Source organism: Misgurnus anguillicaudatus, chromosome 21 (genome assembly GCF_027580225.2).
Source record: "Misgurnus anguillicaudatus chromosome 21, ASM2758022v2, whole genome shotgun sequence".
Taxonomy (NCBI): Eukaryota; Metazoa; Chordata; class Actinopteri; order Cypriniformes; family Cobitidae; genus Misgurnus; species Misgurnus anguillicaudatus.
This window is the reverse complement of record NC_073357.2, coordinates 15,029,288-15,050,000: the sequence shown is the minus strand read 5'-3', so window position 1 is coordinate 15,050,000 and position 20,713 is coordinate 15,029,288. Positions and strand designations below refer to the sequence as shown.

The 20,713-nt window shown below is 40.4% G+C and overlaps 1 protein-coding gene, 2 long non-coding RNA genes, 3 other non-coding genes and 10 pseudogenes across 6 annotated transcripts in view; 2 read left to right on the top strand and 14 right to left on the bottom strand.

Annotated features, from left to right (window-relative positions):
- LOC141353273 (uncharacterized) overlaps positions 1-1,357 on the top strand; it is a 2,453-nt gene extending 1,096 nt beyond the window's left edge. The window contains exons 3-4 of the long non-coding RNA XR_012360293.1: positions 1-371; positions 884-1,357. The exon at positions 1-371 is cut by the window's left edge and continues 87 nt beyond it. This is a non-coding gene — a long non-coding RNA (uncharacterized lncRNA). The remainder of the gene's footprint in view (positions 372-883) is intronic.
- The window catches only part of LOC129447580 (uncharacterized), a 253,528-nt gene that overhangs the window by 88,036 nt on the left and 144,779 nt on the right, over positions 1-20,713 (bottom strand). The gene's annotated exons all lie outside the window — the stretch shown is intronic.
- Positions 4,957-5,075, bottom strand: LOC129417274 (5S ribosomal RNA; annotated as a pseudogene).
- Positions 5,205-5,323, bottom strand: LOC129417386 (5S ribosomal RNA; annotated as a pseudogene).
- Positions 5,460-5,578, bottom strand: LOC129417351 (5S ribosomal RNA; annotated as a pseudogene).
- On the bottom strand, positions 5,708-5,826 carry LOC129417389 (5S ribosomal RNA; annotated as a pseudogene).
- Positions 5,963-6,081, bottom strand: LOC129417370 (5S ribosomal RNA; annotated as a pseudogene).
- LOC129415903 (5S ribosomal RNA) lies at positions 6,928-7,046 on the bottom strand. Its single transcript, XR_008635037.2, has one exon. It is a non-coding gene; the product is annotated as a 5S ribosomal RNA (ribosomal RNA).
- Positions 7,443-7,562, bottom strand: LOC141354411 (5S ribosomal RNA; annotated as a pseudogene).
- On the bottom strand, positions 7,707-7,824 carry LOC129417700 (5S ribosomal RNA; annotated as a pseudogene).
- LOC129417694 (5S ribosomal RNA) lies at positions 7,954-8,070 on the bottom strand (annotated as a pseudogene).
- LOC129417506 (5S ribosomal RNA) lies at positions 8,314-8,431 on the bottom strand (annotated as a pseudogene).
- Positions 8,572-8,690, bottom strand: LOC129417308 (5S ribosomal RNA; annotated as a pseudogene).
- On the bottom strand, positions 15,699-15,817 carry LOC129415488 (5S ribosomal RNA). Its single transcript, XR_008634856.1, has one exon. It is a non-coding gene; the product is annotated as a 5S ribosomal RNA (ribosomal RNA).
- LOC129418009 (small nucleolar RNA U3) lies at positions 17,423-17,637 on the top strand. The gene has a single exon (XR_008635940.1). It is a non-coding gene; the product is annotated as a small nucleolar RNA U3 (small nucleolar RNA).
- LOC129436496 (uncharacterized) lies at positions 18,967-19,576 on the bottom strand. Its single transcript, XR_012360392.1, has 2 exons — positions 19,369-19,576; positions 18,967-19,136 (listed from the first exon to the last, which is right to left on the bottom strand). It is a non-coding gene; the product is annotated as an uncharacterized lncRNA (long non-coding RNA).

The window sequence follows — 20,713 nt, the reverse complement described above, 5'->3', positions numbered from 1 at the left end:
CCTCTACCTCCTCCTCCAAGATGCTGAAGAACCGAGCACCAGCCAATCAGCTCACCTCAGCCAGGTCACGGCTTCTTTGAAGGGACAGTATAAGAGGATTGCAGAGTTCGAGAAGTCCCCATCCTTGGCGGTCTTGCCATTTCACTGCCCAACTTAAATACCAAGTCCATCTCATCTTTCACTGCCAGGGAGGAGAAAAATACTACGGGGCGACGGTACTGCCGAAGGGGATGCCTCACCCGAAAGTGCTGTCGGATGCACCGTTCCCGGAAGCTCCTGTGCTGCCAACATCCCTCACAACACCAGACCGGCCTCAGGTCCAGTACCAGCATGTTCATCATGAGGCTGGATGGGCGTGGTGAGAAGCGGAGGTAAGTTGTCATAAGCACTTTGTTTCACCTGTTGGCTGTGGAAAGCAAATCGCACACATCATAACAATACTGTGGGGGGGGGGATATATCACCCATCCATCCGTAGGCCCAAATGGTGGAAACCAACGACAAACATTTATGCCTAAGATGGGAGGTGTCTATCAACATTGAATGAAGTTTGCTTAAACTTTAACATTGTAGTGAGTGAGTGAGACCATTAACCACTTGCATTGAGTGAAAACAAATAAGATCAGTTTCAGATTCTTTGTGCATGTGGCATTTCATATACAGTTTGCTTTGAGAGAATGAGAATACAAATGTATGACATCCTAAAAGTGTGATCTCTGAAAACCAAATGGTCTCGGTGGGAAGTCAACTGTGAATCGTAGAGAGTTGTTTTCCCGAGCCTTCATGGTGATCTCATGCTGTGCTCTTTGGGGAGGAGCTATCTTTATTTAGGAAATTACAATACTCCTTACAATACTCATTACATGTTTATTTTATATTTCCAGATTATTTTTGAAGAGCCATAGCCTGTGCCTGCTGTGAACCGGCCCGTTCAGCCCATGGCATCATCCTCCTCCACTCGGCCAAGGCCTGCTGCGTCCACCCACCTCCAGCCAAAGCCTGCTGCGCCCACCTATGATCACCCCCTATGTCGACAGCACCCATACTGCTGGTTCTCCCCGCACAGCCACAGGCTCCCTCCATCCTGTTTCATGGGCCATCGTGCAGCCCGGAGCTTTGTACCTCCAGCCCCAACAGTCAAGGGATTCATGCCTAACAAGTCTTTGCAGTGGGGCTTGCCACGTGCCTAATTGTGTTGGACATTGGAAGAGGTACACACCTTTCAAGGAAAAAGTGTCTGTAAGCACCCAGAAGATATTTTCCTACTGTCCATCCACTAGGAAATCCACCACCTCTGGGTTTGACAATGTGCTGTACGAGTTGGAAAAGAGGAGAACTGTGTAAATAACTTACCTGGGTGATGCAAGGTTATTATAGTTTTGCTTTTTTAAATTAGTTTTTATTTTAGTATCGTTTTCAATTTTGCTTTAAATTTAAGTTTAGTTTTAGTTAGTTTCATGAATGGTTTTGTTAGTTTTAGTTTAGTTTTTATTTTGCAAACACATTTCTATTTAGTTTTTATTTTATTTAGTTTCAGTTATAGTTTTATTAATTATAGTTTAGCAGCTAACAGTAGCTAGACTGTCTGACATATTTATTAGTTAACTGAGGTTGCTTTCAGCCTAAGCTAACCTCACATGCATAAAGCACCATCTACAAGTAAAGACTCCTTAAAAGTTTGTAAACATTGCAACGTCTCCGGGTGGGTGAGGATTAGCTCTAGTGATGGGATTTATGACTCTTTTAGGGGATCCGGATCTTGGCGATCCGTTCCTTTCAAAGAAAGGAACGGCTCTTTTTAAATATTTAGTCAGTTTTAAGAAGCCAGCTTGGGGCATCTCAGTTTGTCCTGTAAAACTGTAAATAATCACTGGGAGGAATGATGAGGTTGATTGTAGTCAAATCATTAAAACTCAGATATCACACACCAATATCTGAGTTTGAATTATTCTGAAATATTGATCATTACCTCGTTTGTCATGTGTAGACTATATTCCATAGGGTTGCACAACATTAGACAGTGACATCACTATTTTGGATTTACCTTTAGTACAAAGTGTGTGTATGTGTAAAGCTACGTTGACTTATGTTATTCATACAATACCTACTCACAAAAAAAAAAAAAACAAAGCCGGCTGCAATGAATTTCTGTGCAAAATAGCTTTTACTACAAACACTTCCACAATTTAGAATAAATAAAATGGAAATGTCTACATTCAGTCCAATATTACTACTATTACTAATGTAAACTTTGCAAATAGGACATCAGCCCCTTCAAGTCTTAAATGAACAACCCCTGCGCTGGGTGCGCCCCTCCCCCTATAACTGTTCTGTCTCACGGATGAGCTAATTTGTGTGCATCTGTGTGAAACACGCATAGGGAAAAAGAACGACAGAAAGAACGGCTCCCCTCCAGCCGCGACTCGGCTCCCATCGTTCATGTTTGTGAGCCGTTCAAAAGAATCGGTTCGTTCGCGAACGTCACAACCACTGGTCACAACTCTAATTAGTTGGAGGCAAAAAGAGCCGCGGACGCAATACTGACAAGCGTAAGCTAGGACGTTTTAGGAGGGATTTATTAAACATAGATGCAGAAGAAGGTTCGGAACTGTCCGAATATGTAAAGTTACTGACTCTGCGTGACAGCTATTTTTGTAAATTAACTCTGTAACAGCTAGTTCTTGTATCTTGTTCTCATTGGAAACATTTTAACCAGGTTTTGGATATTTCCTACATATGAAGTATTTTCGGCTGGTTTGGGGAATATTGTCAAGGCTTATTGTCTAATGAAACCCATCGCTGGGCTAAACATGATTAGCAATGGGGATTATTTTCAGATCATTCAAAGGATGGCACACACATCGATCGCTGTAGCCTATGTTTGTTTAACATTTAAGCTAGCTAGTGCACTGACGGTTGACTTATCATCACCTATAAAACAGAAACTTTCTAATTTGTACTAGATAAGACCAATACATATGCATAGATTATTTTACCTGAAATGAAGTGTGAACTGCAAACACGAGCATTATTTGCGATCGTCTCCGTCCATTCAACCACAATTGTCTTCTTTATTTCTGTGAAGGAATGTCTGCCGGGATCTGGTAAAACTTTAGTTTTGAACCAAAAGTGCTGTTACTTATATTTTGGCAACCAAAAACACAAGAAGACGACATTTTAAAGTCAAAACCTCGAACTTTTAGTGCGCCTGCTATGATTTCTCATGTTTTGCCTCCAGCTAGAGCGGTGACGTCACAGTGATGTAGGCGATTAAGGGGTCTATTATAAAGCCTGTTCAGATTTTCCGCCACGGGATGAGAGCGTATTAATAACGAAAACGAATACTTATTTTTGATAATTATTATTTTATTTCAGTTAGTTTTACAATAACTGTTGCTCGTTTCGTTTAGTTTTAGTTTTTCATTTATTATGAATTTTTAATTTTATTTTAGTTAACGAAAATGTTTTTTAGCTGATAGTTTTAGTCTTAGTTTCAGTTTTCGTTTACGAAAATAACCTTGGGGTGATGCCACTTCTCCTGTGCCATCTGTAGGAGAGAGAAAGAGGCTTGTTTGTTGTTTTAAAGTGCTTCAGCAAGTACAATCTATTGATTTATATAGTTCAAAAGTAAACAAAATGCACTTTACAGTTTTACTTAAGAATATTCTTGTGTTTGTTTTTTATTGTTATTTATGTTGCTGTTTTAGTGCACTTTATAGTATCTTTATTTATACAAACATGTTCTGGCCTATGTTCAATGTCAAGGCCAATCTAACCTCATTAATTTTAACCTTAATCAGTTTACATACCCTTTAATGGTTGTTCATGTTCAGATAATCTGTGTTTTTGTCATGCGTGTTGTTTGTCTTTGTCAGCTTCATGACTTTGTGATGTTTGTATGTCTTTATCTGTTTCATGTTTAACAAAAGTTTGCCAAAGAAAACACACAAAAAAATTAAGAGACAGGAATGGCTTGAGCCTTTATTTGTTGATTGGTGACCTGAGTCTTTGGATAATCCTGTTCTTTATTGGGCTTTTGCCTGTACAAACCAATTGTTTATTTTTATCTTAAGTACAAGTTTGTGTTTTTAACTGTTAAGTGTTTTTGGTTATTATTAATGTTATTTATGTGTGCGTGTCCTTGTGATTTTTGTATGTCAGCTCCATGTTTAATTAATGTTTGCAAATGGTAGTAAATGTTTGTCTCTCGTCTTGTCTCGTGTTCTTGCTCGTAGATCTGTACCTTGTTGTGGTGAGAGAGCTTTAAACTAAACAGATCTTGTTTACTTGTGTTTTCATGCATTGCTTTTTAAATGAAACACATTCTGGGTGAAAAATAAAAGTTGTAAAGGTATTTAAAGTGTGTTGGAGTCTCTGTCCTGTATGCTTGGGTTTCAGAAGGGGTGGGATAGTGTAAAATAAAACACATCAAAGCAAGTAGAAGTCTTCCAGACAAAGAGAGTGCACTGATACATTACAACCTTTCTTAATTCAGTCAAAAAAATAACACTTTTTCACTTGACTGTATGAATCTCATCAGTTACATCAACTCAAACTATGAAAATAATAAACAACACATTCAACAGATTAGTGGATTTTAATCAACTAGGCCTGTAAATTTACAATTTCTGTAAATACCACTTAAGTACGTTAACCAGCGTTGGCGCCATCCGCTTTGATCACTTTCGATCGATCCCAGGGTTGAGCAATATGTACTTGCAGGGGTCATGAGCCATTCCCAGGCGGTCTCCCATCCAAGTACTAACCAGGCCTGGCCCTGCTTGGCTTCCAAGATCAGACGAGAGTGGGCGTGCTCAGGGTGGTGTGGCCGTAAACAAGCGCTGACTCGATTCGAGAGCCACTTCAAGACTAATGTGGCAACGCCATGCCATCAACGAACGCTTACAGAAAGGATGCATTTCTGGAAAAAAATTATATGAATAAATAATTATTTAAATGCTTACAGCACCTGGTATTCCCAGGCGGTCTCCCATCCAAGTAATAACCAGGCCCGACCCTGCTTGGCTTCCGAGGACAGACGAGAGCGGGCGTGCTCAGGGTGGTGTGGCCGTAAGCGAGCGTTGACTCGATTCGAGAGCCACTTCAAGACTAATGTGGCAACGCCATGCCATCGGCGAACGCTTACAGAAAGGATGCATTTATGGAAAAAAATTATATGAATAAATAATTAAATAAATAATTAAATGCTTACAGCACCTGGTATTCCCAGGCGGTCTCCCATCCAAGTACTAACCAGGCCCGACCCTGCTTGGCTTCCGAGATCAGACGAGAAAGGGCGTGCTCAGGGTGGTGTGGCCATAAGGGAGCGCTGACTCGATTCGAGAGCCACTTCAAGACTAATGTGGCAACACCATGCCATCGGCGGACGCTTACAGAAAGGATGCATTTATGGAAATAATTATATGAATAAATAATTAATTAATTAAATAAATAATTAAATGCTTACAGCACCTGGTTTTCCCAGGCGGTCTCCCATCAAAGTACTAACCAGGCCCGACCATGCTTGGCTTCCGAGAACACACGAGAGCGGGCGTGCTCAGGGTGGTGTGGCCGTAAGCGAGCGTTGACTCGATTCGAGAGCCACTTCAAGACTAATGTGGCAACGCCATGCCATCGGCGAATGCTTACAGAAAGGATGCATTTATGGAAAAAAAATATATGAATAAATAATTAAATAAATAATTAAATGCTTACAGCACCTGGTATTCCCAGGCGGTCTCCCATCCAAGTACTAACCAGGCCCGACCCTGCTTGGCTTCCGAGATCAGACGAGAGAGGGCGTGCTCAGGGTGGTGTGGCCATAAGGGAGCGCTGAATCAATTCGAGAGCCACTTCAAGACTAATGTGGCAACACCATGCCATCGGCGGACGCTTACAGAAAGGATGCATTTATGGAAAAAATTATATGAATAAATAATTAATTAATTAAATAAATAATTAAATGTGTACAGCACCTGGTTTTCCCAGGCGGTCTCCCATCAAAGTACTAACCAGGCCCGACCATGCTTGGCTTCCGAGATCAGACGAGAGCGGGCGTGCTCAGGGTGCTGTGGCCGTAAGCGAGCACTGATTCGATTCGAGAGCCACTTCAAGACTAATGTGGCAACGCCATGGCATCGGCGGACGCTTACAGAAAGGATGCTTTTATTGAAAAAAATTATAATAATACATAATTAAATAAATAAGGAAATGCTTATGTTGGACTTTAAGGTGTCCAGAGCATGTTCATAATTTGTAAAAGATACGAATATCTAAATTGAATATTTATTGATCAGATATGAAAAAGTTACAGCATGCTGGTTCGTCTCAAGTCCTAACAGCAGGCAGCGACGAACAGCCAGCTCAGGAAATAACATGAGTATATATCGTCGTTCTCTCTTCAGATTCCTCCTCCCCCTGAACAGGCTGGCCTCCTTATCTGACTCCATCACCACATACCGCTGTAGCCTGTGGGGGTTGCATACCACACACATATACAGAACATCTTGTGCTCTGGAACTTATTTAGTCATATCTTGTTGTTAAACACACTTCTATTCTAGTGATAAGTATAAAGGCATAAACACAATTATTTCCCCTTCAACACATTATTATTCATAAAAACAGTTAAGCTCATTAATCTAAACACTTCCAAATGTAATAATCTCAAAGTAAATGGTTGTTAGTAAATGCATACATGTTATCTGTGTGTTTTCCCCTCAGGGCCTCTTGCTATCAACATCTGCTGGTTTCTACCCTCAACCGAAACCACAGCCCCCCAGCTCCCACACACACATCAGCCACCCCCTCCTTGATAACTTTCCACACACAGACAGCTCTCATATTCTCAACACAGAAATCATTTTTGTAATAATACACATGAATAAAAATTATAAACCGCACAATTAGTAAAACAAAATCAAATCCCTCACTTACAGCACCTGGTATTCCCAGGTGGTCTCCCATCCAAGTACTAACCAGGCCCGACCCTACTTGGCTTCCGAGATCAGACGAGATCGGGCGTGCCCAGGGTAGTGTGGCCGTAAGCGAGCGCTGATTCGATTCGAGAGCCACTTCAAGACTAATGTGGCAACGCCATGCCATCGGCGAACGCTTACAGAAAGGATGCATTTATGGAAAAAATTATATGAATAAATAATTAAATAAATAAATAATTAAATGCTTCCAGCACCTTGTATTCCCAGGCGGTCTCCCATCCAAGTACTAACCAGGCCCCGACCCTGCTTGGCTTCCGAGATGAGACGAGAGAGGGCGTGCTCAGGGTGGTGTGGCCGTAAGCGAGTGCTGATTCGATTCGAGAGTCACTTCAAGACTAATGTGGCAACGCCATGCCATCGGCGAACGCTTACAAAAAGGATGCATTCATGGAAAAAATTATATGAATAAATAATTAAAGAAATAATTAATTAAAGAAATAATTAAATGCTTACAGCACCTTGTATTCCCAGGCGGTCTCCCATCCAAGTACTAACCAGGCCCCGACCCTGCTTGGCTTCCGAGATGAGACGAGAGAGGGCGTGCTCAGGGTGGTGTGGCCGTAAGCGAGCGCTGATTCGATTCGAGAGCCACTTCAAGACTAATGTGGCAACACCATGCCATCGGCGAACGCTTACAGAAAGGATGCATTTATGGAAAAAATTATATGAATAAATAATTAAATAAATAATTAAATAAATAAATAATTAAATGCTTACAGCATCTGGTATTCCCAGGCGGTCTCACAAAAAGTACTAACCAGGCCCGACCCTGCTTGGCTTCCGAGATCAGACGAGAGCGGGCGTGCTCAGGTTGGTGTGGCCGTAAGGGAGCGCTGACTCGATTCGAGAGCCACTTCAAGACTAATGTGGCAACGCCATGCCATCGGCGAACGCTTACAGAAAGGATGCATTTATGGAAAAAAATTATATGAATAAATAATTAAATAAATAATTAAATGCTTACAGCACCTGGTATTCCCAGGCGGTCTCTCATCCAAGTACTAACCAGGCCCGACCCTGCTTGGCTTCCGAGATCAGACGAGAGCGGGCGTGCTCAGGGTGGTGCTCATCGGCGAACGCTTACAGAAAGGATGCATTTATGGAAGAAAATTATATGAATAAATAATTAAATTAATAATTAATTAAACACTTACAGCACCTGGTATTACTAGGCGGTCTCCCATCCAAGTACTAACCAGGCCCGACCCTGCTTGGCTTCAGAGATCAGACGAGAGCCGGCATGCTCAGGCCGTAAGCGAGCACTGATTTGATTCGAGAGCCCCTTCAAGACTAATGTGGCAACGCCATGCCATTAAATGCTTACAGCACATGGTATTCCCAGGCGGTCTCACAAAAAGTACTAACCAGGCCCGACCCTGCTTGGCTGCCGAGATCAGACAAGAGCGGGCGTGCTCAGGGTGGTGTGGCCGTAAGCTAGTGCTGATGCGATTCGAGAGCCACTTCAAGACTAATGTGGCAACGCCATGCCATCGGCGAAAGCTTACAGAAAGGATGCATTTATGGAAAAAATTATATGAATAAATAATTAAATAAATAATTAAATAAATAATTAAATGCTTACAGCACCTGGCATTCCAAGGCGGTCTCCCATCCAAGTACTAACCAGGCCCGACCCTGCTTGGCTGCCGAGATCAGACAAGAGCGGGCGTGCTCAGGGTGGTGTGGCCGTAAGCTAATGCTGATGCGATTTGAGAGCCACTTCAAGACTAATGTGGCAACGCCATGCCATCGGCGAACACTTATAAAAAGGATGCATTTATAGGCCAACTCTGTGAATAGCTCTTCATTGTCAGCCATGTTATTCTCCAAGTTCAAAAATTCACAGCCCTATAAGAATTTATGCTTTGTGGTAAAACAGTCAGTAAGAATTTTAAACCAGGTTAGGTGTTTTCTAAAACTACCAAATACATCAGTACAAACACCTATATGCTTTAACCATGGTTTTCTACCTCCATGGCATGACATAGCATATCATGATTGGAGAAGGAAGGGCTTGACCTCACTTAACAACCTGTACATTGACAGCAAATTAGAAGAATTAGAATTAGAATACAACTTTATTGTCCAGCCAAGGCTGGAAAATTGTCTTTGGTCTCACCAGACCTATAAAACATCATGATACAAAGATTAACATACAATATAACAACATACCATCATCAAATCACATCGGTGCCATACATACATCTCTCCGCCCATCTTATCCCGTTACTGCAGTTGTATACCTACACTCAGTGTACAATATACTTCCTCTCCTGTAACAAACATTCCAGTTAATGTGGTTTATTCATTATATTAATTGCACTTGGTATAAAAGATCGCTTATATATGTTCCTGTTTGCCAAAGGCACCCTGTAACGTCGTCCTGAAGGAAGGAGCTCGAACTCATTGTGGAGGGGGTGTGTATTGTCACCAATGATGCTCATGGCCTTTCTATTTAAGGCTGTACTATAAAGGACATCAAGTGACTTTTGTTGCCGGCCTATTATCTTTCCTGCTGTTTTGACTATCCTACCTAACTTATTTTTATTTGTAAGTGTTAAGTAACCAAACCAGACTGAGATATTAAACACAAGCATACTCTCTATTAGGCTGACATACACTTTCTCTAAAATGTTTTGGCTAACACCGAACTCCTTCAGTTTCCTAATTAAAAACATTCTCTGTCCGGCTTTTTTACAAATGCAATCAGTGTTTTCTGTGAAACTCAATTTGTCATCCACGTGTGTACCTAGATATTTAAAACTATTTACTATCTCTACTGTTTGATCACATAGGGTAAGCGACAGGGATGGTTCAGAATGATATAAAATCAGTTCCTTTGTTTTCACAACATTGATTGACAGAAAACTGGACCTACTCCCATTGCTCCAGCCATGAGACATGAGCAAAATAATCAGACACAGCATCATTCTTATTAAAAAGACCAACTAAGGCCATATCATCCGCATATTTAAATAATTTAAAATTATTATCTTGCAATGTCAACTCATTAGTGTACACAGAAAATAATAAAGGTGATAAAACACAACCCTGAGGTGCTCCTGTGTTTAGGACAATTTCCTCCGATACTGTTCCTCTGACACAAACTCTTTGTGGGCGGTCAGTTAGAAAATCCTTAACCCAGTGCACCAGACCCCCATTAACACCTAAGTCCACAAGCCGTTGCAGCAGGATATGGATCTGCATTGTATTAAAAGCAGAATTAAAGTCTATGAATAAAATCCGTGCATACGTGTTATTCTGCTGTAAGTGACCAGAAACCATATTAACCATGGTAAGAGTAGCACCCTCGGTTCCCCTATTTGTCCTATAGGCAAATTGTAATGGATCAAGTTGTTCTTTTATGCCTGAAGTAAGATCAGGGAACTACACTAACCTTTTCCACTGGTGGCACTTGCGCTACCAACTTTTTCAGTTACTGGCGCAAAATATGATTTGGTCACACGTATTTTTTTCAAGTTATATTAAGGCGCTCTGGTTAATAAGTAAGGGATAATGTAGAGGCAGCCGGTAGTTATTGGGAAATAAGCCCCGACAGTGTGATCAGGACGCGACGCGAAGCGGAGGGTCTTGTATCACACTGAAGGGGCTTATTTCCCAATAACTACCGGCTGCCTCTACATTATCCCGCTTATTACACGGCTACTTGCCAAATAATATGAATATGAATTTGAAACATTTTATTGGCATATTTGTTTTAAATTAACATTTTTATCCTTCTGCAAAACTTTGCACAGATGCATAAAATGATCGTAATACCTTATTAAGATCCTCTGCTTCATACTTGTCTGTCTCCATTTTTTTCTCTTTTAGCCAGTCTTTGAGAAGTTTTAATGCCCATTCTGTATTTTTTTGTGTGTTGGCTTCGTAGCTGTCATGCTCTATTTTGTCAAGTTCAGTCTAGTAAGCTGTCTATGTCTTGTCGTGGTTGTCCAGTGTTTGTCACAAGATGGCGCCAAACAGTAATCTTTATTGATCTTTATTGGCGCGGAGCGATTTTACTCGTACAAGTAGTACCGGCTATGCGTTATTACTTTGGAGCGGTTATTATTTGAAAAGAACGAACCTGCAAATGTCTCAACTGACCAATCAGAATCAAGCATTCCAGAGAGCCGTGTAATAATGAACAATAATGAAACTGTATTGCATACAGATATGCTTTTTATTTTACTTGCCTTGTTTTCTTAAACATTGCAGTCAGTGTTTCCCACAGATCTGAAATTTACTTGGTGGTGGTAACCGGTAAAAAGGGCAATCATTACCCACTGACAAATAATGGTCTACTATACATATGACGAAGAACTAATAATGTGTGACACAACACAATACTTTGATTTATTGAAAATTTATATTAATTTCAAATTATATTTCATTAATCTAAATACTCCAAACTTTCTTTGCCATTAACAAAGCTGACACTGTTTGTCAAACACTTACTGTTTTTGCACTGATATATGAAGCAATTAGACCCCTTTTAACAAACTCAATATAATACAATACTATGTAAAGTATATTAATAGACAGTGCAGGTCTATAGATTATAAATGTGACTGATGTTATGACTGATGTTATAATGGTAATAATTTCTATTAAATAGGCACTTTTACTGCTTCTGCTCTATCTTTCTATTTCTCTCTTGCCGATTTAAAAAGCTTAATCCACTTATAATTTCAATAATATTATTCCACTTATATTATTTTCAAATCTACTTGCTGTCCCGGTGACAAACTTTACATTGCTTTGCTCGTTCAGTGCAATTGGCTTTACATTAGCATTGCTTTTTTGCTACAATCTGTGCAAACTTAATATGGATATGGTTTTAGAAAATATATGGTTTATTAATAATAAGATTATTAAAAACATGTGAGAAAGAAAACGCAGCGTGTGGTCGTAACAAGAACCATCGCCATAGAAACCGAAGGCACGCTAAACTGCACTCGAGCTTTAGTGCGGTAGCGCTCATGGCCGTTTTCCGATCGACTCGGGATATAAACTCAATATTGATCAGACTTGGGACCCAAAGTAATTAAACTAGGACCTAACCGGACCCGACAGACCATTTAAAATATAAACCCGGAACCATACGGGTCCCGCGTCCTCAGTGAAGAAAGACCTCTGCTCAAGTTCAGAAACATGGAAGACACTGCGCTTGCGTCGCGTCGCACCTAATAATTCATTGAGAAACAGCTGAGCACGCAAACGCACACTGATGGGGAGAGACACGACGTGCTTTCACGCAAAATGAAGCCAACGTGTTGATGGCTCAGAGCACGTTATAAAACGTATTCTTAAAATCCACATTTATGTTTTAATAAATGCTCATAGTAAATCATAGCATATTGTCTAAAACATTAGGTAGCACATTTGCGACCCATTAAAAATTAGGGTCGCAACGGCAGTTCAAAAGGTCGCATATGCGACCATTTTGGTCGCAGTGTAGCTCCCTGAAGATGTTTACTAACAACCCTCTCCATGCACTTAGACAGTGTGGGGGTTAAAGCCACAGGGCGGAAGTCATTCAGGGACTTAGACCTTGGTTTTTTAGGTACTGGTGTTATGATAGATTGTTTCCATGTCTTTGGTACAGTGCAGGTGTTTAATAAAAACTGAAATAGTCTAGTTAAGACTGTCTTTAGCTGACTGGCGCACACCTTCAGAGCACGCCCACCTAAACCATCAGGTCCTGGTGCTTTGTGGGGCTTAATCTGTGAGAGACAAATACCAACTTCCTGTTCTGAAAGCTGAATGATATTATTTCTTTGTACGCCTAGACAGATGTCGTTGCTCTTCTCTTTAAAGTCTGCAATGTCAAATCTTCCATAAAACTGGTTAAGGTCATTCACAAAGGAGGGTGTATCCAGTAAGGTGTCATCATCTCTTCCTTTGGTACCTCTTCCCATCATTGTGTTCAATCCCTTCCATGCTTGTCTGGGGTTCCCTGTACAAAACTGGTCCTCCACCTTATTCTTATAGTCTATTTTGGCTCTTTGTATTTTAGCTCTGAGCTCCTTCCTTTTATTTTTAACACCTTCAGTATCTCCCCTCAAAAAAGCCATCTTTTTGTCATTAAGACACCTCTTCATATTTTTTGTCAGCCAGGGCTTGTTATTAGGAAATAATCTTATTTCCTTGGTATGAATTATGGATGTTTCAGAAAATTGTATATACGAAGTGATACAATCTGTCAGTTCGTGTGGGTCTCTACATGAATCAAAGAACATGTCCCAGTCTGTGGTTTCAAAACAGCTCCTTAACTTATCCTCACTCTCTTTGTCCCATACTTTAATTGTCTTAACAATGGGCTTTTCCCTCTTCACGCATTGTCTGTATTTCGGCAATAAATGAATGACATTATGGTCTGATTTACCAATGGGAGGTCTACATATTGCCTTATATGCATCCTCAATATTGCCATAACATAAGTCAAGGATGCGTGAAGAACGAGTTGGACAGTCAACATATTGTTGTAACATTGGAAGATATGTTGCTAGAGACAGTGTATTAAAGTCCCCAAGGATAAACACAGGTTGATCAGCTGATCTAGAGAGCGCGGTATTCAAGCTATCCGAAATACACTCGGCTGCCTCTTTGTTATTGGGACCTGGAACATACACTAAAATAATTGTGAGCTGCCCAAATTCGCGGGGTAAATAAAAGGGTCTAAAAGATACCACCAGGATCTCATAGTCTCTTGTGCATGTCTGTTCAATCACAGTAAATTGTGTTGCCCACGTTTTGTCAACAAACATACAGAGCCCCCCGCCAATAGTTTTTTGTGATGTTACCTTATTCCTGTCCGCTCTTATTACGTTGTATCCATCTATATTCACAATATGGTCCTTGTTTAACCAGGTCTCAGTGAAACAGATGAGATTACTACGTCTGAAGTCCTCCTCATGTTTAACACGAAGTGTTACCTCATCCAGCTTGTTGTTAAGTGATCTCACGTTGGATATAGTGATTACTGGAAGAGGGTGACGACTTCTCCGTCTTCTTAACCGGTTCCTAATTCCTCCTCTTGAGCCTCGCCTTTTCATTTGTTTCCTTTTCTTCCCTCCTTCCTTCAAAGGGCAACTGTTGTAAATGGTCCCAATTACCGAACTGTTTACGTTATTCCTTAGCGAGAGTAAAGCCTCCCGAGAATAGGTGATAGTAGGTATAATCCAAAGTGCAGTATTGTCAGAGTCGATGGCATTGCTTCCAGGTAGTACTAACAGTGCTGCCAGAACGGCGCAGATGGCGGAGAGATTCATGGCGGTAAAGCGCAAAACAGCTAAAAACACAATAAATAAATACTATAAAATACTAAACCGTTTAGGTCTAATAACATACACAATAATAGTAGTGAGCGGTGAGACACAGGGTCAGCAGCGTAACCGCGCCCCCGGAAGTGAAAAATTTGCATCATTCGATCAACTGAAGGAAAAATATAATCTTTCTAATTCTAATTTCTTTCGGTATTTACAGGTTAGGCATTACACTCAATCAGAAATTGCAGATTTTCAAAACCTACCCCTGGAGCATGACATTTATGATATTTGTAAGAGCCCTCCTTTCTCCAAGCATCTCATATCAAAAATTGTATGTCTATTTGATGACTGTATAACTGCGCACACTTTGAGAACTAGGGATGTTTGGGAAGAAGAGCTAGGTGTGGAACTACCTGAATCTATGTGGGACACCTGCTTGTCTAATATCCATTCCTGCTCTATAAACAGCAGACATCAACTAATTCAATTTAAGATTGTCCACCGTTTGCACTATTCCAAAGTCAGACTACATAGAATATTTCCATCAGTTTCCCCAGTGTGTGACAGATGTAATATGTCAGAGGGAACACTTTCTCATGCTTTTTGGTTTTGCTCTTCACTGACAAACTTTTGGTTTAAAATATTTGACTGGTATTCTAAAGCCCTAGGGATTGCTTTTAAATTTTTAACTTGATGATTAATTTGATTATTTATTACAGAAGGTGCACTTTTAGTTATTGATATCCTATTAAGTTGTTATTTTAAAATAATTTTAGTCTATTAAATTGTGATTTAATTAGTTAATGTACATACTATGTTAACTTTATTACGCTGCTGGTCCTGAGTACATATTTCGTTCTCATGTGTCAACATGTACAGAATGACAATAAAAAACTACTACTAACTACTACTAACTACTAAAGCATATCAGAGGCCCCTTCAGCCTGAACCCGGACTTGCTCTTTTTGGCTGTTCACAAGCAACAAGGGCAATTCCAACTTCAATGCGGCAACCATTGGAACTAGGATTGATAGTTGCCAAGAGACTGATATTGAAGGAATGGAAGTCCCCCTCTCCTCCCTCCTTTAAGGTATGGATAGTTGATATGCTATCCATAATCCAAATGGAAAGACTTCGCATTACTCAAATGGACATGTTCTCACGTTCTTGGGATCCGTTTCTAACTCATTTTGAAAAAACAAACTGTAGCAACTAATTGTGTTCTTCTATCAATAACTTTTCCTTCTACTGCTGTACTAAATGTGACTGTAATAACTGGCAATTACTGCATCTGAGCCCTGTTTTGTTTTGTTTGTTTATTTTTTGTTAAAATTGAAAATGTAAATAAATAAAATATTAAAAAAAGGATGCATTTATGGAAAAAAATTATATGAATAAATAATAAAATAAATAATAAAATAAATAATTAAATGCTTACAGCACCTGGTATTCCCAGGCGGTCTCCCATCCAAGTACTAACCAGGCCCGACCCTGTTTGGCTTCCGAGATCAGACGAGAACGGGCGTGCTCAGGGTGGTGTGGCCGTAAGCGAACAATGACAGATCACAGATCATTGCTATTGGTGAATGTTCTTTAATCCTAATAAGCTTAAAGAAGAGAAGTGCATGATCAGAGTGGGCTTGTTTTTTGAAATTAAAAGAAAGAATATGACAAAGGTTGTATTGTTTATGAAAACAAGCATTGAAATGTTTTTTTTTTGTATTCTAATATGAGAGTGCTGTGGTTGCTGCCTATTGCAACAAACATGTTGATAGATTTTTTGGTGGAGTGCACTACTGGTGTTAGTGGTCACAACCTCCCACAACGGGACTGGAAAACTACCTAAATCACTGTTTTGCTTAAACTGCGCCACAAGGTTTCTTTTCGTGTTGTCTTCTTGGTATAGCTGCGCCGTGTGTGCCTCATAAGTCTTGAAAAGTGAAGCCGCTGGCTCTTTGATTGCCCCCTGGTGGCTGGCTGCAGTACAAGTCACAATGCCCGCCCTCTCCATTCAAACGAATGGGACTCTGCTCTAAATAAAATATTATTTACACTTCCAATAAAAGTTTCAGAAAGATGGGTTTGGTGCTTTCAGGTAGTTGATATCATGCTGATATATGTTCAATTGTTCTTTTTTGTGATACGTTTTATTTTAGCTAGCAATTTGATGCTATAGAAACGGGGCGTGTCGTTATGATCGGCGTAGTTGAATTGGGCATGCGAGCGTTTGGGTGGAAGTTTGATACCAGCGGCTCCGCCTCTGGCTCCACCGACGATTCCTTCTGCGCATGCCTTGGTTCTAAATAGACGTTTTTACGTAACATGGCGGCAACCATGGTCGGACATTTTTGGCTTCAATTCATTACAATGGAGGGAGGCGACGTCGCTTCGTTCATCTTTTTTACAGTCTATGAGCTGCACGCATACTACACAACACACCGCTGACCAGGTGTACACACTACAATACAGTTGATAAAGAGGCGTTCCCGACCATCAGCGAAAATAAATTTCCTCACATAAATTCTGCAGAGAAATTTCAACGATCAGGCCATTACTTCATGAATGGACGATCAATCTGCCCTTCAATTGGTTGACCTTTCTCTGTTAATACCATCTGCACTGGGATTGTCTGGATTACTTACAAGTTGTCATCGTTTCGCTCACATTAAGAGATCACGTGGGATAATATCAAAGAGGTTTAAAAATATTGTGGCTTCTGTGATAGCTCGAGACAGGTTCGAATCACGTTGCTGTCATATTTGTACTTAACGACTTTTGGCAGCCGCAACGAGTTCCGATTTGGTCGCGATTCGAGAGTTTGTCACAGACCTTGGAAATCTGTCCGCGACAGAAAAACGCAACCAGTCGCAACCTGCAGGCCCCCGAGACTCGAACCGGCAACTCTCGGGTTACAAGCCCGACTCTCTAAAAATAGGCGATGACTGCCCATGCCACCATTGTATATTTAATACTATAAATACATTGTTATTAACAGATTTGCACACATCCATTCATTAACTACAGTCCGTGCTCAAGGTTTTATAGTTTTGTGTTTCTGAGCATTTTGTCCCTCTGAGTATCATAAAGCCACAACTTACCGTCATTGAGGTTCATTGTCTCTCAGAAGGTGTGTTGGGTAAGTGCAGTGAAACGGCAAGACTATGCTTTCAGGGATCGTTTCTATAGTTTCTAAACTAGGAAATGTGTTTCGAAAGAGTTGAGTCTCTTGAACCACGATGAAGAGTATTGATGTGTTTCTCTGAGCATGAATTAAGCAATGGTTGGTGTTTGTTATCACAGATCATTGCTATTGATGAATGTTCTTTAATCCTAATAAGCTTGAAAAAGAGAAGTGCATGATCAGAGTGGGTTTGATCTTTGAAATTAAAAGAAAGAATATGACAAAAGTTGTTTTGTTTATGAAAGCAAGCATTGAAATGTCTTTTTTTTGTATTCTAATATGAGAGTGTTGTGGTTGCTGCCTATTGCAACAAACATGTTGATAGATTTTTTGGTGGAGTGCACTATTGGTGTTAGTTGTCACAACCTCCCACAACGGGACTGGAAAACTACCTAAATCACTGTTTTGCTTGAACTGCGCCACAAGGTTTCTTTTTTCGTGTTGTCTTGGTATGATCGGCGTGGTTGAATTGGGTGTCCGAGCGTTTGGGCGGAAGTTTGATACCGCGGCTCCACGGACGATTCCTTCTGCGCATGCCTACACTGTAAAAAATTGTGCCGTTAAATAACAGTAATCAACTGGCAGCTTGGTTGCCAGCAAGATAATGTTAATTTACAGTTCTGCCACTGTTAAAATACAGTTCTACTTCCGTTAATTTACAACTCCCCTATTTTAACAGTATGTTAATGTTATAATGCCCTGAAAGCAACTCACTTCATTTAGGAAACCAATTGCAGGATCCATTCAAGTTTATAAATATATATATATTTATTTGGTGGTGTTAGTACTCAAGAACACAAAAATTTCTTCTAAAATTAAACTGCAAACATTTAAACTCTCACACAAATCTCATGTAGTTCATCATGAGTAAACTACAAAGTTACTGCTTTAAAATAAAACAACAGGCAGCATAACATCAATGATTTGCTGCCCATACTTGACCTAAACAATCACACTACTCTTCAGCACAATGGTAACCCGAAAACTGAGCCAAATCCTAACAAAACAAAACATTAAACACTAAGAGATCTCTCATATTATCTTGTGTAAATCCCCTGAACAGTTTTTAAGTTCATATGATTTAAAAAACAAAATACAAGGACTTTTCTTTAACGTCTGTGTGAAATTAACATATTTCTGTATGCAAATTTGACTGTTAAGTTTGTTTTTTAACAGCACATTCTGTTAAATAACAGTAATCAACTGGCAGCTTGGTTGCCAGCAAGATAATGTTTTTTTACGGTCTCCTTAAGACTGTTAAAAAACATTACTATTCTGTGTTTTTATATCTTACACATTTAACCCTTTAAACCCCATCGCAAAATCCTTGGTGTCAAAAGAACACTGCTTAATGTGTCCACACTACAAACAGTAAAAGAACAGACTCAATGTTGAAGTTAATGAGATAATTGTCACAGGTCGGGGCGGACCACAGAGTGTAACAAGCCACGCCCCTTCCTAGTTTCCACCTCGAGGAGGTCCCAAAGCCACCCCAATGACCAGACAAACGAGAATAAATGTAATTAAAATGAAACTTTATTAAATTATTTAAAATTGAAGTGGGGAAATGGAAAGGGAAACTAAAACAATGACTCCTTCGAGCCGCCAGGCGGAGCTTCCACGTGGACAGGGAGGGGGATGGATTTCTTTAGCTTGGTTATTTGAACCCATGGCGCTCTCCTCTTCTCCTGGAGGCAGAATCACAAGAAATCACAATTAGTATACGGCTACTATTCCTCACCAGCAGGGGTTGACGGAGGTATACTCCAAACTGCGGGTGTCCTTGTAGTGACTAATCTCCTATTCTTGCTCTCGCCCCTTAGGCTCCTGGCTTGGTTCCTTATACCCATGGCGCTCTCCTTTTCTCCTGGAGGCAGAATCACAAGAAATCACAATAAGTGTACGACCACTGTCCCTCACCAGCAGGGGTTGACGGAGGTATACTCCAAACTGCGGGGTTTTCAGTAGTGACGGCTTTCCTGTGCTTTCTCCGACTCGTATTTCTTCCTCAGGTTCGTGTTTCTTTCTCAGGTTCGTGCTGTAAGCAGAGGTAAGTAACACACAAGTAGGCCTGTCGCGATAAACGATAAATCGATTAATCACACGGTAAATAAAATGAGCTCGATTAAAAAAAATTTTTAGGCCGCGATAATTCACATTTGCATGCTTGTTTGTTTTCCTTGTCTCTCTTTCTCTACCAAGGAGACTGGATGACCACTCCGTGCAACGAGTGACAATGAGTGAACCCTCGTCAGTCATTTGTCAGTCGCATGATCTGTGTGGGGAGGGGGGACTCCTGGCGTAGCCTTTCACAGTAGGCATCTGAGGAGGATGAGCGCCACGTGAGGAGTGTAGCAGGAGAAAACACTAGTTGAGACGAGAGTTGGAGAAAAAGATGGATTTACTAGAGGCTGTTTACACTTGTCATTAACATGCGTTTTCATCGATCGGATCACAATGTTTTACGTCTTGTCTGACTTTTCTGACACAAGGTGAACAGTGCTATTTTTAGCCTTTCATTGATAAACTAAAGCGGGTGATCTCCGCAGTTTCATTTTGCAAGCGTGTGAAAGTTGCGATCTTATTTCATCAATTGTGCTGAAAATTCAGAGAAAGCTCTAACATATACATGTAGAAAATACTGTGCAGCATGTTTACTTACTAAACAAGCAGCGGACATAATATTAGTTTGGGTCCATAAAAACTCATAATTACTCCCGCTGGCGTTTAAATGACCGTCTCGACAGACCACCCCCTCACAGTATTCAGGACAGAAGCGGTCGAAAGTGGACAAAAGAGACGGATTTAAATACCAGGTGTAAACGTCTCTCTCGAACACTTATCACGTGTAAACAGGCAAGTTTCAAAACCAAACGCTACAGCTGCAGTGTGGGAGTACTTTGGATTTAAACCTAATGACCGAGGTGAACCACTAAACCTGAATGAGCCGTTATGTCGCATTTGTGGTAAAAACGTAGCACTTAAAAGTGGCAACACGACAAACATGCATATGCACCTAAAACGCAATCATCCTGTTATTTTGTTCATTTCTTGTGGATATTTAAAATGTCTTCCAGTTCCAGTATTACTTATTGTTTAGAAATAAAAGTTTATAGATCTTTGAAAAGGTGTTTCTGCATTATTATAATGGTCCCGGAGCATCAATGTTATCGTCTACCGCGATAAATTCTGAGGCAATTTATCGTCTAGCAAAATTTGTTATCGTGACAGGCCTACACACAAGACTGGGACTTTACTTTCTCAG